Raw genomic sequence first — 8,114 nt, 5'->3', positions numbered from 1 at the left:
TCATTACCTTTGCAAGCTACAGGTATGTTTTTCACATATACTTTACACTGTATACATTTTACATTGTAAATGGGATGCCACCCTTTTACACCACCTTCTTCACGCACATCATTACGTGAAACACAGCTCCAATTTACATCAATCTCCCCACTGCAGCCACGAGCCAGTGTGGGACCTATACGAATATTTCCATTGCATTCTCTAAACTTCGGGCCAGATTTGTCATGCATCTCACTCTGTGTACATTACACAGTGTGTTGCACCAACATGGTTGTTTGTGTGCAGACTTATCTGTTAGTGCAAAGTCCGGTCACTGGGACTTCAGGAGGGTTCCCTTTTAGCTAAGTGCACGTACGATATACTGCCGTCATAGAGCTTTCTCTGCTTCTCCTCCTCCCTTAGTGTCCATCGTATTACCCGGGCAGGCCCCTCCCACACCGCAAGCATTTCGCACCATGACGTGCACCTATCAGAATGTGCCCAGTCAGTCCACCCCCCCCCCCCCACAGGACTCTGTTACCATGGTAACTTGTTGTGTGCTTCCGCATTCTCTGTGCGACGCCAGCGACCTGCAGCATTCAGCAACAGGAGTTTCTTGCCAGAGGTCGACTGAACGTCCAGGTACGTGTTTTTTCTGCCACCTGCGCACACACGCTTCCCTGATTTATTGTTTTACGGACATAGTAGAATTCTCCCACTAACATGAAGAGACATGTTCCATTAAGTGCTCTCCCGTGTCTTCTTTTCGCCGCAGATGCAACGCGCCCAGTTGTAAACAGGCTCCGCACGTTTTTGGACCAATTTCCACAGAGGAGACTGGATTTTTCTTCATGTTGCTTCAGTCCTGTCTCCCAGGGAACTTGCTCTTCTGAGAGGCAACGAAGCCATACACCTCACTCCTTTCCAAATAGCTGCAGACAACAGTACTTTTTTTTTATTCTACATACACTATGTATGGGATTGGAAACAAGTATGACTGCACACGCAGGTTCATGCACTCAAACTGAACAACCTCTCTTTTTTCTTTTTCTTTTTCTTCCACCCCCCCACGCTTCTTTCTTTCTTTTTGTTTTCATCCAGGCACTCTGCATTGCTTATGGGTGCCAGACACTAATAGTCTCTCCAACCCACAGTTCTCAGAGTTAGCAACTGCAACCAGAGCCATATGCCCAACACCTGGGCTGTGACCTTTGACTTCTTTAGGTGAGATATTATTCTCTCCGTCTTTTTTGCCCCGTTTTTCTTATGGGGTACACTGTTACTATAATAATAAGGGTAGAACCCAGGTCGTGCAACGTGGAATCCATGTGGAGTCTATAGAAGGGGATTTGCAACTATGATTCTCTTTCCCTTAGTGATACTTCTTCCCTGCAGTTAGAATATCGCTAGGCATGGGAACCAACACATAGTTCCGAGTTGCCGAAGTAATGATAATTTAGATGTATTTTTTAACTTTAGTATTTCTACATTCCCTACACGTGGAACAGTACACCTTTTTATATTTGTGGTCAATTGAACCCGTTTTTAATATCTTCTCACCACTTTCTTTCTCTTTTCCTTTTCCTTCTTGAATCACAGGGTCCTGTTACCCACTGCCCTGAGGAAGGCGGATCTTTCTCTCTGAAAAATTCAACTCATATGTTCACACCGCCGAAACGCGTTGTTATAAGAGGGGATGAAATGTCTTCTATGGACTGAATCACAAGTTTGGACCGTGAATTCCAATGAGTCCAACAACTGAAGGAATTTCCTTTGGCTTTTTTCAAGCTCCCCCTTCTGCGTTGGCAGACCCGATCCCAGATAAAGAATTATTTTGACTATGGGACACTAATAAGGATCTACTTCCTTCCTTAACATCAAACCAGCTTTTTTGAACCAACAACAGTGTCTGGGTTTAAGACACCTTTCTCATTAAATAGGAGGTTAATAGACTTAGCATGTATATATCACAGGCTATGTGTGTTCTTTCCACATAACGGCTAATTAGAGCCGGTTACTTCACTGTGTCTTGTGTTAATTATGTTTTAGTATTTTGTGTAATTATGTTCTTTTTCAATTAATTACTTTTTTACTCATTTCTTTATTTTTGTACTAATTGTATACATCGTTATACACATATGTTTATGTGCCCCTATGAGCTGGACCTCCTTTGTTGCTGTTGTTTTGTTTCTTCATTGATTGTCATATTGAATATTCCAACATTATTTGTTGTCCCCAAAAAAATAATATGTTATATTTTTTCACATTTGAGGCTGATATGGTGTTTCTTTTCGTGTGACTGAATGTATAGATGATTTCTCTGAAAACAGGGTGGGCTAGGAAACTTTGTTTGAATAACTTAACCTGGTTACCAATCCTCTGAGTAACAGCACCTCTTCTTGTTTGGATACAGCTCTGTCGGACAGGCTGTGAGTCAGACCTGTGTCCTGAAGGCTGAACACAGGTGTTTTATATTTCACATGTAATAGTAGGCAAATGCACGATTCTGTATCCGAGATGGGGTCCCTATAGATGTAAGCAGGGAAAGGCCGGACATAAAAAATCAAGTTTTTTATTAGCTTTCGCTCTGTCTCTAGCAATATAGCCGACCAGTATTCCAAGAAAGTGTCAGTGGACTTTTAAGAGTCCCCTGGGCACGCTTGATGGTTTTAGCAATCACTACAAATCAAAACAGTAGCCAGGACGGCCACTGGCAACGGAAGTCCATGCCATTTAAGACGCTGATTTACAGGGGCTGCTTAATTTTGAAATGCTGATTAAATGCTCTGCCTGGACGAGTCATTAAAATCTACTGGAGCAGGGTCCTGCAGAAGAGTGCATTACGCAATTCGGTTTTGCAACAGCTTGTCATGCTGGCTCCGCCAGAGCCGGCAGCTGAAGCTGCACGGATGAAAACGTCCAATTCACAATGTGTCAATTTGGCAGCATTGCAGAGGAATTCAGCAGCCTTTCAGATGGCCGCGTAAAAAGCAACTTTGCTTTTATGATTAACGATACATGGTTTAACTGTGCTATCCCGAACGCAAACACTTCCACTAAGCGGTAGCTGGCGATTACCTGCAGCAGGCCGTCCTCCTGGATAACTTCACGGCTGAGAATGAGAAAAAATCCAGGTCGAGGGTGCCAACATGAGCACGCTGCCCGGCTAGCTGCCCAGCCACTGCTTCAGCGCAGGGTAACAGTAGGGTTATAGACATTACCCTGGTCAGTGCCCCTTAAGGTTAACAATGTCTCGGGAGGATAGCTCAGGGGCAATGTGCTCGCCTTGGAAGCAAGATGATGCGGAGCAATGCAGGTTCGATCCCAGGTCCGTGCTTAGAAACCTGTGGGTATTAAGTGCGTTATAAATAACCAATCATATCATAGCAATGAACCTGAGCATATGGTTCCTCAATGAAGTCTTCATGTCAGGGCGATCTTAAACCCTGAAGTGCTGAGGGCATGTACAGTCATCCTAATTTACATAATAAATCATTGAAGTCGTTCAGTAGTTCATGCCATGTTATAGGCATTGACTCTGAACTTAAAGGATACCGCCTGGGTCGTAATGAGGCCCAATGAAACTGAAATTGGTGGTATACTCTTTATCTTCCAAGAAGAGACGTGGTTGGTTATGAACTACCAGGCCACTCGGTATAATTCTAGCTTTGAGATATTCTCGAAGGAAATGACCATGGAGCTCAGTGCGAAATGTCTTCTTCTTGAGTTTTAGTAAGTCAACATTATTCGAGACATCAAATATTCACGTTCATTGACCTGAACCCTGGTCTAAAAGGATGACTTTAGAGATCATCCTGGAGTTGTCTGATGATCATCAATCTACATTAAAAGTCATTCTCACATCATCTGAAGTCATCAGGCTGTTAAAGTCATCAGCAAATATCTCAGAATGGTGGTTGATGGTTTGGGGATGAGTTTAGGATGACTTGCTGATGATACCAGCATCATCCCTATTTTAGAAAACTCTTTGTTCCTGATGCTTTTAGGATGAGTTGCTGATCACATCAAGAGATTGCAGGTTTGTCCCTGTTGATTTGGGGATGATTCTGGGATGACCTGCTGATTACTTCAAGAGCATAGCCATGAAACATGTTTGTTCTTGATGATTTGAGGATGACTTACTGATTACTTCGAGAATCAGAGTGTGTAGGATGATTTGAGGACTAATACCGATACTCATTCAGCTTTTGCTTAGTTGCACTTGTGCTGAATGATTTTAGAATGCTTTGATAAGCACATCTTTTTGGTTTGAGGCTATGCTGGGCTAAAGTGAAAGCCGAAGGCCTAAACATTGGATGCACTCCTAGGGTGAGTGTCCTTTGCCATCCCAGTCAAAAGCAGACACCCAGCTCCCTTGCAATCCCCAATGTAGCATGGGTAAAGCTTGAGACTATGTTGGGGCAAAGTGAAAGCCAGAGGCCTAAACATTGCATGCACTCTCTGGGTGAGAGCCCTTTGCTATCCAAGTCAAAAGCAGGCACCTAGCACCCTCACAATCCCCAATGTGGCAAGGGTAAAGCTTGAGACTATGTTGAGGCAAAGTGAAAGCCAGAGGCCTCAACATTGCATGCACTCTCTGGGTGAGAACCCTTTGCTATCCGAGTAAAAAGCAGGCACCCAGCACCCTCACAATCCCCAGTGTGGTAAGGGTAAAGCTTGAGACTATGTTGCGCAAAGTGAAAGCTGGAGGGCTAACTATTGTATGCTCTCTCTGGGTGAGAGTCCGTTGCCATCCCAGTCAAAAGCAGGCACCCAATACCCTCACATTCCCCAATGTGGCAAGTGTAAAGCTTGAGACTATGTTGGGCCAAAGTGAAGGCAGCGGCCCAAACATTGCAATGTGTCGCTGGGCGAGAGTCCTTTGCCATCCCAGTCAAAATCAGGCACTCGGCACCCTCACAATCACCAATGTGGCAAGGGTAAACCTTGAAACTATGGGCCTCATTACGACCCCAGCAGTAGCCATGCTGGTAAAAACGGCATGGCTGCCGCTGGAGTCATATTTTTCTGGAGCCTGGCAATGGGGAATCCCTGGGGCATTACATCCCTAGGGGTCCCAGAATCCAGGCGCCAGAAAAAGGAACTCTGCATTCCCATTCGAGTCCCATTGGACTCAATGGCAATGGAGAGGACGGTAGCACCGGCACCATAGATAATGGAGCCAGTGCTACTGTCAAAGTCTGCTAGCGGGTGTGTTTCCGCCTGCCAGGACAGACTTGGCAGGGGGAAAGGCACCCAGCCCGCAAACTTGTACTCTGCCAGTCCGGTAACAACCGTGCCAGGAAAGACTACCAGACGGGCAGGGATGTAATGAGGCCCTATGTTGGGCCAAAGTGAAAGCCGCTGTCATAAACATAGCATGCACTCCTTGGATAAGAATCCTTTCTCATCCCAGTCAAAAGCAGGCACCCAGCACCCTCACAATCCCCAATGTGGCAAGGGTAAACCTTGAGACTGTGTTGGTCCAAAGTGAAAGTTGGAGGCCTAAATATTGCATGCACTCCCTGGGTGAGAATCCTTTGCCATCCCAGTCAACATCAGGCACCCAGAACCCTCACAATCCCCAATGTGGCAAGGGTAAAGCTTGAAACTATGTTGGTTTAAAGTGAAAGCCGCGGTCCTAAGCATAACATCCACTCCCGGGGTGAGAATACTTTGCCATCCCAGTGGTATGATATGATATTTTTTTTATATCGCATTCATACACAGGTGTTTCAGAGCGCGGCCAAGCAAAGGGAAGGTAACATGGGAGAACAAAAATATGATCTTACTAGGCCCAGTGACATTAGGAACGCGCAAGTGCATGGAAAAGGGAAAAGGGGGGAAGTGAGTGGAAGGGGAGTAATGGAAAGTGCAGAACAGAGTAGAGAACAGAATAAATATTAAGTGGAATAAATAAATAAATAAATAAATAATGCAGTGGAAATGGTAGTGCAGCCAGAACAAGTGGCAAGTGCATGATTAGTACGATAGGGTGTATCTGATAAGTGCAGAAGGAGAGTTGGGGACTGTCTGGGTACAGATACAGATCCGAGTGCCGGAGATGGCCCGGAGGTAGTGCAGGAGGGAGGCAGGGTGAGCTGGTACCTGGGCCCGAAGGACAGAGGGTGGCCATGTGCACAGTGCCAAGAGAGAGAAACAGATCAGCAGGGGAGAGGAAGGGCAAAGGCAGAAGCGAAGAGGAAGGTCTTGAGGTGCTTCCAGAACTAGGTATGGTTCTCCTCAAGTTTCAGGGTGAAAAGCAAGCACCCACCTCCCTCACAATCTACAATGTGGCAAGGGTAAAGCTTGAGACTACGTTGGGCCAAAGTAAAAGCCGGAGGCCTAAACATTGCATGTACTCCCTGGGTGAGAATGCTTCGCCATTCCAGTCTAAATCAGGCACTCAGAACCCACACAATCCCCAATGTGGCCAAGGAAAAGCTTGAGACTATTTTCGTCCAAAGCGAAAGCCAGAGGCCTAAACATAGCAGGCACCCCCTGGGTGAGAATCCTTTGCCATCCCAGTCAAAAACAGGCACCCAGCACCCTCAAAATTCCCAATGTGGCAAGGGTAAAACCTCAGACTATGTTCGACCAAACTGAAAGCTGGAGGCCTAAAAACTGCATGCACTCCATGGGTGAGAATCCTTTGCAATCCCTGTCAAAAACAGGCACCCAGCACCCTCACAATCCTCAATGTGGCCAGGGTAAAGCTTGAAACTATGCAGGTTTAAAGTGAAAGCCACAGTCCTGAACATAGCATGCACTCCTTCAGTGAGAATCCTTTGCCATCCCAGTCAAAAGCAGGCCCCAGCAGTCTCACAATTCCCAACGTGGCAAGGGTAAAGCTTGAGACTATGTTGGGCCAAAGTGAAAGCTGGAGGCCTAAACATTGCATGCACTCCTTCGGTGAAAATCCTTTGCAATCCCTGTCAAAAGCAGGCACCCAGCAGTCTCACAATCTCCAATGTGGCAAGGGTAAAGCTTGAGACTATGTTGGGCCAAAGTGAAAGCCAGAGGTCTAAACATAGCATACACTCCCTGGTTGAGAATCCTTTGCCATTCCTGTGAAAAGCAGGCACCCAGCACCTTCACAATCCCCAATGTGGCCAGGGTAAAGCTTGAGACTATGCTGTAACAAGTCATGTTGGTAGATTGCTCAAGGCTGTATGCAATGCATTATAGGTGCATAGTCAGGTCTATCTGGAAATTAAAGTCATCCTCAAGTCTTAGGTGTGGAGGGTTGGAATCACAACCTTTATAACTCTCAGTGTGCATGGTTCTTCCATTAGACTTGAAGGTTGTTAGCAGGTTGCATAAGGTCATTTCATGAGTCTTTCTGTTAGGTACCATTGAAAGACCTACATAAATAAGCTTTGTGGATTTACCACATGGTTTTAAATACCTATGTTTCCTTGGCCAGTAGCCAATAGAGGACCTTCAGTGGATGGGCGATATCAGCAAACCATCTCAGGCCAAAGCAGAGTATTGCCACGTAATTTTGGAATCTGGAGATTGGAATGGGTCTTTGCCGGATGCCCTTTTTACATGGGCTTACATGTTCAAGTGGTGATGGTCACGGCCATATGAGATATGGGCTGTAAAGACATATGGTTATGCATAGCTGGTGGAAGGCCCTGTTAGGCAGAATTGCATGCAGTACCCTCTGGGACTCCCACACACAATTAGGACCACAGGTGTAAGCAAGATATAAGTCTGTACCACACAATTTGTTGGTATCGAGCTGAGCAGCCAGGCTTATCTCAAGAGTGAATGTGAGCAGTACAAGTAGCTACACAAAGGACTTTCAATCACAGTGGTTCAAGTAGAAACTTTATACTCAAAGTTTCTTGGTAAAGCACTGATTAATTTATTTACACAATCATTTATAAAACATTTCACTAGAAGAAGGCAACTTAATATTATAGACCAATACACTTCAATACAAAACTCTTTTGAGACAGTTGGAACTCCCTTGAAAAAGGAGCCAAATGACAGTTCAGTTACTTAGCAGTGAGCAAAAAGGACAAAAGTAAGTAGAATAGATTACATATACTTTCTAGGCAGTGAACATTGTTTCAGTTCACCAGAATAGTTCAAATCAAGTCAAGAGGCCAGGCCAAAGTCAATGG

General features: G+C 45.2%; 1 long non-coding RNA gene across 1 annotated transcript; it reads left to right on the top strand.

The window, feature by feature from the left end:
* Positions 1-541: 541 nt before the first annotated feature.
* On the top strand, positions 542-2,245 carry LOC138565858 (uncharacterized). Its single transcript, XR_011301663.1, has 2 exons — positions 542-621; positions 1,579-2,245. It is a non-coding gene; the product is annotated as an uncharacterized lncRNA (long non-coding RNA).
* Positions 2,246-8,114: the final 5,869 nt, after the last annotated feature.

The sequence above is a fragment of the Ambystoma mexicanum genome, chromosome 2p (genome assembly GCF_040938575.1).
Source record: "Ambystoma mexicanum isolate Mex_15411 chromosome 2p, UKY_AmexF1_1, whole genome shotgun sequence".
NCBI classification, from domain to species: domain Eukaryota; kingdom Metazoa; phylum Chordata; class Amphibia; order Caudata; family Ambystomatidae; genus Ambystoma; species Ambystoma mexicanum.
This window is presented reverse-complemented; position numbering and strand designations above follow the sequence as displayed.